Consider the following 7,948-nt stretch of genomic DNA (forward strand, 5'->3'; position numbering starts at 1 on the left):
TGCTGTCTCAAACTATACCACAGAGGAGCTGCTGGCCTTGATGAGCAATGGGGTAACTACTTCAAAGAGAAAATGAGTTGAAAATTAGAAGGTGGCAACCTGTAAAGATGGGCTGCTATCTTCCTCAGTCAAATACAAACTAGATGTATTATCTTCACCGGCCAGCAATAAGTAGAAGACAGAATACAATAATGAAGGCTTGGGGTGACCCCACTTCTTATCACTCCCTGTGTCCTCCTTGGGAGTTTGAACCTCCACCCCACAGGTCTATATTCTGAACTTCTCCACCTGTGCTATCCAATAAGATTTAACTGTTTGAAAATATATGATGTTTACAAAGTATATGTAAAATTAAATTAAAATTGTAGCAACTCAGTAACATTAGACACATTTCTTTTTTTATTTTAAAAATAAAACGAGGAAAAGCATTAACAGACAGAAAACATTTTACAGCATAGCAAAAGAACAATACAGACAATACGGAGTTACAAACAAGTGGTAGGAAATTAACAATGCTTGTTGTATTACATATTGATATCTTCAAAGTGGCTTCTGATGAAAATAGAGAAATGCAATACTGATCAACCAAAGACTCACTGACAGTTTCTTTCAGCACAGAAATAAAAGACAGTAGAACAACCATGTTAACTATCCTGTATATACATACATACAAAATTTCTTCTTCTTTCCCTTCTCTTTTCCCACATCCCAGTTGCCCTTTACTCTTGAGTGGTTTCCTATCATTTCACAGAGTCTATCATACCTCCAAGTTTAAATTAACTCTTTCAAGTTTTACACTAGTGAAAAAATGCGATGCTTGCACATGTATGTTTGATTTATTTCACTTATGAGTATGGTGTCTAGTTGTGACCATTGGCCTATAAAAGCCTCAAGTTTATCTTTCTTTATAGTTGAGTAATATTCCATTATATAAAAGTACCACAATTTTCTAATCCAATCCTCGGTGGATGGACATTTCGGTTGCTTCCACATTTTTTTTTTGTTTTGTTTTTTTGTTTTTGGTTTTTCTCCGGTACCGGGAACCAAACTCACGACCTTGAGCTTCCCAGGCAGGCTCTTTGCCGCTGAGCTAAATCCCCAGCCCCAGCTAAATCCCCAGCCCCTCTTCCACATTTTAGCAATTACAAATTGTGCTGCTATGAACATAGGTGCACATATATCACTGTGATATGATGTTTTTAGATCTTCTGGGAAAATACCCAGCAGGGGGATAGCTGAGGTGAATGGGACCTCTAGACCTAATTTTCAGAGGAATCTCCAAACTGATTTCCACAGTGGTTTCACCAGTCTGCAATCCCACCAGCAGTGGAGAAGGGTTCCTATTTCTCGACAACCTCACCAGCATTTGTTATTGGTTGATTTCTTAATGCTAGCCATTCTTACTGGGGTAAGGTGGAATCTCAGTGTTGTTTTAATTTATTAGACACATTTCAATACTAAATGAGGACACGTGGTGGCTGGGTCCCGTACTGGGCAGTGGTAGCTAAAAGCATTTATTTTTGTTTGTTTGTTTGTTTGTTTTTGTTTTTCTCCGGTACCGGGAACCAAACTCACAACCTTGCGCTTGCCAGGCAGGCGCTTTGCCGCTGAGCTAAATCCCCAGCCCCCAGCATTTATTTTTAAAGAATACTTCCACCAAGAGAAACATTGAGATTCCTAGTGAGCTTTATGCTTTAGTGCTCACCTAAGCACATCTTTTCAGTGTGAAGGATGAATCCATACGAAAGTGAATCTGGTACATGCAAGACCAATGCTGCTGGAATGAGCGACCTTCCCAAACTTCACTTGTCGGTTTTCTGTTTCTTCTGGCTTTGTGGCAGGTGGAAGAGACAGGAGTCACAATCCTGTCAGGTAAAGGACCTGAACCTTTATAAGAAGGCAGCGAAGGTCTTAGATCTTAGGAAGAAACAGATGTGCAGATGATCCCATTGAATATGTCTTGGTAATCCCCTGGCCCTTTGCTTCTTAAATGGGCAAGGTCACTCCTCATTGCCTGGAAAAAGCATACATATCAGGGGCTCAAAATCGTAAGGGAGAAAGGTCTTTTTTACACCAACCTGTGAGCTACTGTGACTAACAAAACAGAATGGAACTATAAAATGTAATTTTTTTTTGTTTTAGAGATAAGGAACTTATACAGACTTTTTCCTTTTTTAAAAACGAGTACCCCTTCATGTCCTCAGCCCACAAGAACTGGGAGCATATGCAGATATGACCAGGCCCAGGAGACTGGATGCCGGCTTAGAGGAGCATGAGGTGAAGACTGCTGGAAGTGATAAGGCAGGTGCGGAGATCTGCATTATCTCTCTGGGCCTTCCCTCCCCTCTGTTCCTAATTATGGAAAGCCCTTACCCACCTGGAAGAAATCAGATGGTTGTTTGAGACAAATTCTTCCTTCCTTCTTTTTGGAGGTAGCTTTAGATATATCAATTTTTTCTTTTTTCTGAAATAGTTGGCCTTCTTTGATTCAGTCATCTGTAAAAAAATGAAACTCAATGTAGTAACTTTCATGCCCTTTATGCTATGAAGAGCAGCACAGGTGCTGGCTGAGGCAGAGGGCACACTAGAAGGGCAGTAGACTAGGCTTGTGCCTTTTAACCAAAGTAATAGAGGGCACAGTATTTGTACACTATCCTTTCTCATGAGAACTGCTCTAGGAAAAAACAACTAGATGCCTTGAGGAGAAGTCCTCTGAGGATGTGAAATTTCCTGCTATGGAAAGAGCAGTTTGAATTTCATAGAACCATATTTTGAATCAAGGTTCATATATGCGCTGACTGCCTGTACAGTGCCTGCTCTCAGCTCAGCTTTCATACCTGAATCTGTTTAATAGTCTCCTGGTAATGAGAAACACGTTTATCGTATATTTCTTTGAGATGAACACCTTTACTGCTCTAAAATCATGCAGGAAAAAACTCCCTAAAAATGGTACCGGGCGTCTGCAGATAGGGCCTTTGCATGTTTCCACCTGCACTGGGCCCTGTCCTGGGCTGAGCAGGTGTGGTAGGGACATAGATCTCATGAGGCTCCAAATTGGGCAGGTGGACAGTGGACCAATGGAGCAGAGAAACTGGACAAGGAAACCTCAGTCTGCACAGAGATTTGGGTGATTTTGGTGACCACCTGCCATTCACCCTGGGGAGGATATCACAACTGTCATAGGATTGACAGATAAATCTCAGCAGCCTGAAGTGTGTGGGAGTTAGAAGAAAACCCTGCCCTCAGCTTTGTGTGGTGGCATCTGCCCAGGGCCTTCAAGAGTAGAATCAGCTTGCTGCTACGAAGGAGAGCAGACATAAATGGTTGAACAACCTCAGCATGGATACAGAGAGATCTGTGTGCTGTGTGGCAATGGTGTGTTATTCCAGGCTCCTTCAGCTTCTCCTGTGGATGTGCTGCACTGAATAACTATTGTTTCTTCTAGTGTTTCACTTTCCTTGATGGGTAGTCTTCAAGAATGTGAACTTTTCTGCCATGCAATGAGCAGCCTGAGCTTCTTTTTCTTAGCAGCATAGTCATCTAATGACCCTTCCTAATTAGAAGTGGACTATAATGCTCACCTGTCTAACAGAGAAGGGGAGACAAGTGGTGCATGGAGGAGGACCTGTAGTGTCAGTGTACGTGATCACTTACAGGGCGCTCAACCAATAGCAACAACTAAGATTTTAAAGATAAAATTCTTATCCCGTATTGGAGGAGTTTCTCAGAAGTTGTGATAATTGTGGAAATTATCTGTTTGAAGTGTCACCTACTATGGGACAGATGCTTCAGATACATAATCAATCTCATTTCCATATTATTCTAAAAATTTTAGCTGATGGGGTTCTTGTTCTTCACTAATTAGCATTTGTCTATTCTTCCTTTCACAATAACCTCCAAACATAGCAGGATGAGAAGTTTCTCCTATTTTTAGATTCACAGAAGTCTCCTACCTGTGAGTTGCTCCTACAACTTGGGATATATAGCTTTGCTCCCTCCAGCCCCTTCCCCTCTGCCGTTCTGTCTTGGAGCTGGCCGATGATGGACTGAAACCTCTATAAACTATCATTTCTTCCATAGCTTACCAGAGTTTAGCTATGGTGTCTCAGCAATGAGGTCACAAGTGAGGTAACCCCTATGTGCTCCTGTTTTCTCCATCTTCCTCGTGGCCATACCTGTGCGCATCTCTGTCATGACTCCCCATCTTCCTGCCTGGGTTAGAAGTAAGCATGCCACTTAGCACCTCTGAAGGCTGACCCAGGGGACAAGCAGACTCTGTTGCTGGGAAGCAGACACCCCCAGTCTTAAAAAAGCAGTTCTCTCTCTCTCTCCTGGCTAGGAAGTAAAGGAGACAGGTTGTATGCAAAGAAACCAAACCCTGGGGAGTCCAGGGAGTCCCAGGAAGAAAAGGCGGTACTTCAATACACTAGGGATTGTTGTGATCTTCACTGGTGTTGCGGAACTCTGCTCCCACAGAGGTCTTACCCAGGTCACTGTGGATGAGAGACCCTTGTGCAGGTGTCTGTCATATCCTTGGAGAATGAATGGCTTTGGGTTCCCTTCCCGGAAAGTGTTGAGTGTTAGAACTGGGAACTAAGAACAGCTATGGGACAACTTTACTTCTCAGTTTGCAGTACCACACTCCCACAGTGACTGGGTGAGAGACAGTTGCAGGGAACCTCCCTGGACAGAGGAGCAACTGGAAAGAGACACCATGAAGGGTTTGAGCTCAGCTGGCAAGGGCACAGGCCCTATCCCCCAAGAGATGCCAGGCTCCATGTTTCTTGCTCTGGACTTGTAAATCTCAACCTTGAATATCAAGCCCTTGCTCTTCTGACTCCGTCCAGCACACATCTAGGGTCTAGTTGCATTCCTTGTCTAGCAATATAAGCAAGACATGCCTCTATTTGAACACTACCATAGTCTGCGAAATGCAGAAACTCCAGCTACTAGAACACTGAGAATTACTGGGCTCTGAAACCTACCACTCCAGAAGGAAATAATTCATTCAAATTCCCAGAGACATTTTTTTCTTTGTTCTTATTTTCCTTAGTCTTCCCTTTTAAACTCACATTCCCCATCTTTCATTTCTTTTTCCTTTTAAATTTTCCTTTTCTGCTTTCTTATTTTTATTCTCCATATAATTTCCTTTCTCCCATTTTTTTTTTTGTTGACTTGTATCTCTTGGGCATTTTTATTGCTGTCCTTTCCTAATGCTACAAACTCACTTCTAGTGCACAAGATCTTGGGCTCCATTTTTCTCTTCTCATTCTCACACTTACTGGAATAAAATTTAACTTTTAATAATTTGTCCCTTACCGAGCCATTTATATTTTCAATAATACAACAATTAAGCCTTTTTAATCTTTAGAAAGTTACCTCTATAAAATTACCCTTGGATATCTTTCTAGCCCTAGAGAAGCTACAGATGTTGCATTTAGTACATATTCCCTGTTTGTAATATGAATGTGGTATTAATATTTATGCTGTAAGTGTAGATATAAGATTAAAGGTAATATCCAATTACTTGTCATTTTGTGTTATTATCTGATTGATCTTAGATGATAACACTGTACCTGCTTTGCTTGAGAACGCCCAGGTCACACGATTAATGCCACTAATTGGTTTTCTCTGTGACAATATGCAGATAACCACTGTGAAATTAACAGTACTGAGGCACATTCCCAGAGAACTTGCTATTGGGCCAATTGCACTGCATCCTCTGCTCCAAAATTAACAAAGGTGGTCAGATCTTAAAGAAGAGGTAAAAGACTTTAATTAACCATGCCCAGACACATCCCTGAAAAGCAGACTAGGTAGACAGATCCGTTTACTAGCAACAAAATATCTTGCACTAGAACCAGCACAAATTTTAGAACAAAAGCACCAAACAGAACAACAAACAAAAAAATATAAAATATTAGAAACATGAAAAGGCAGGGGAGCATAATGACCTCCAGATTCACAACTCTACTAAAGCCAATCCAGGAAACATTGATGGGGATATTAGCATAATGTACAAACCAGAACCTCCAAAGGATGCCAGAGGAGTTTGGAAAACAAATCAAAGAGCTGTTGTATGCGATCATAGAAGATATAAAAAACAAATAACCAAGAAAATCTTCAATAAGATACGAAGAACAGAATGCAATAAACCATCAAAAAGACCACACATCATGAACAAGCAGAATTCACCCCAGGGAGGGGTTAGGTATTTAGCTCAGCAGCACAGTGCCTGCCTGGCAAGCTCGAGGTCGTGAGTTCGAATCCCAGTACTGGAAAAAAAAAAGAATTCACTCCAGGGAAATAGGGATGATTCAATATGTGCAAATCAATAAATACATCACATAAACAGATGCACTGACAAAAATAGCCTGAGCATACCAACAGACACAGAAAAAGCATTTAATGAAATCCAATATCTATTCATGATAAACAGAAAACAGGTAATTATGTATCTCAATCTGACAAAAGTCATCTAAGACAAACCAGTCTTAACTATCACAACAAATGGGAGTGTTGAAAGTTTCCCTACTGAATTCAGGAACAAGGCAAGGACATCTACTATCACCATTCTTTTTTAGTATAGTTGTCAAAACATATGCAAAAATAATGAGATAAGTAAAATAAATGAATGGGATCTGTGTTGGAAAAGGAAGAAGTTAAATTATCATTATTTGTAAATGACATGATTGTCTACAGAGAAGACTCCAAAAACTTCATCAAAAGACTCATGGGATTAATCTGCAAAGTCAGCAGTGCAGTCCATTACAAAGTCAGCACACAGCAATCAACAGTGTTTCTGTACACAAAGGCAAAATGATCGAGCAAGAAATTAGGGGGAAAGGTTTTTTTAAGTAAAGTGAAATTCTTAAAGTGTTAACCTAAATGAGAAAGTTAAAGACCTTTACAATGAAAACTGTAATTGTGTAAAAGAGGAAATCAAACAGGATGTCAGAAAATGAAAAGATATCCCAGGATGCTGGACAGGCCGAATGAAGTTGATCAAAGTTTCTGTAATTCCAAAACTGTTACACAGTGTTAATGCGAAACCAGTCAAATACAAACAGCATTACTCACAAAACTACAGCAAACAATACTCAAATTCATGTGGCACAAAAAGAGAACTAGAATAGCAAAAGTAATCCCAAGAAACAAGACCAAGGCATTGAGTGTCATAATCAGAGATCTGAAGTTACACTACAAAGCTACATTGATAAAAATAGCATGATACGGGGCTGGGGATTTAGCTCAGCGGCAAAGCGCCTGCCTAGCAAGCGCAAGGTCGTGAGTTCAGTTCCTGGTACTGGAGAAAAACCAAACAACAACAACAACAACAACAACAAAATAGCATGATACAGGCAAAACAAACAATAGCTACCCAAAACTCAAACCAGCTAATCTTTGGACAGGTCACCAAATACCTCAACTGGTAAAAGATAGCCTGTGTAACAAATGGTGCTCAGAAATCTGGCTATACATACGTTATTGACTGAATGTTCACTCAGAGTTCATTTTATGCACTAAATAAAAATTAAAATGAAAAAAAAAGTTCTAAATTTTTCAACATAAACTGTTAATGCGCTGCAAGCCAAAATCAGGAAAACATGGGGAGAGGCAATGATTTTTTGAAAAGAACTCCACTTGCACAAGAAATACTACCAATAATCAACAAATGTAATCACATCAAATTAAAAGGCTTCTACACAGCAACGGAAACCACCAACAGAGTGAAAGAGACTACCTACAGATTGAGAAAAAATTTAGCCAGGTGATCCTCAGACAAGGGACTAATATTTAGGCTGTATAAATAGCTCATCACCGTAAGTTTTCAGTCACATTCATAGGACAAAGAGGATTTACCAAGGGACATCCCTCTGCACTGAGAACACATTAAGGAGACCCTCACGCTGAAGCTTCCTACTTGCTGTACCATACTCTGAGGAGC

The 7,948-nt window shown here is 40.4% G+C and overlaps 1 long non-coding RNA gene across 1 annotated transcript in view; it reads right to left on the reverse strand.

Moving 5' to 3' along the window:
• Window positions 1-1,618: 1,618 nt before the first annotated feature.
• LOC102024026 overlaps window positions 1,619-7,948 on the reverse strand; it is a 16,310-nt gene continuing 9,980 nt past the window's right edge. The window contains exons 3-4 of the long non-coding RNA XR_264214.1: window positions 2,378-2,496; window positions 1,619-2,014 (exon numbers count right to left, since the gene is read on the reverse strand). This is a non-coding gene — a long non-coding RNA (uncharacterized LOC102024026). The remainder of the gene's footprint in view (window positions 2,015-2,377; window positions 2,497-7,948) is intronic.

The sequence above is a fragment of the Chinchilla lanigera genome, unplaced genomic scaffold, assembly GCF_000276665.1.
Source record: "Chinchilla lanigera isolate Chin_1 unplaced genomic scaffold, ChiLan1.0 scaffold00097, whole genome shotgun sequence".
NCBI classification, from domain to species: Eukaryota; Metazoa; Chordata; class Mammalia; order Rodentia; family Chinchillidae; genus Chinchilla; species Chinchilla lanigera.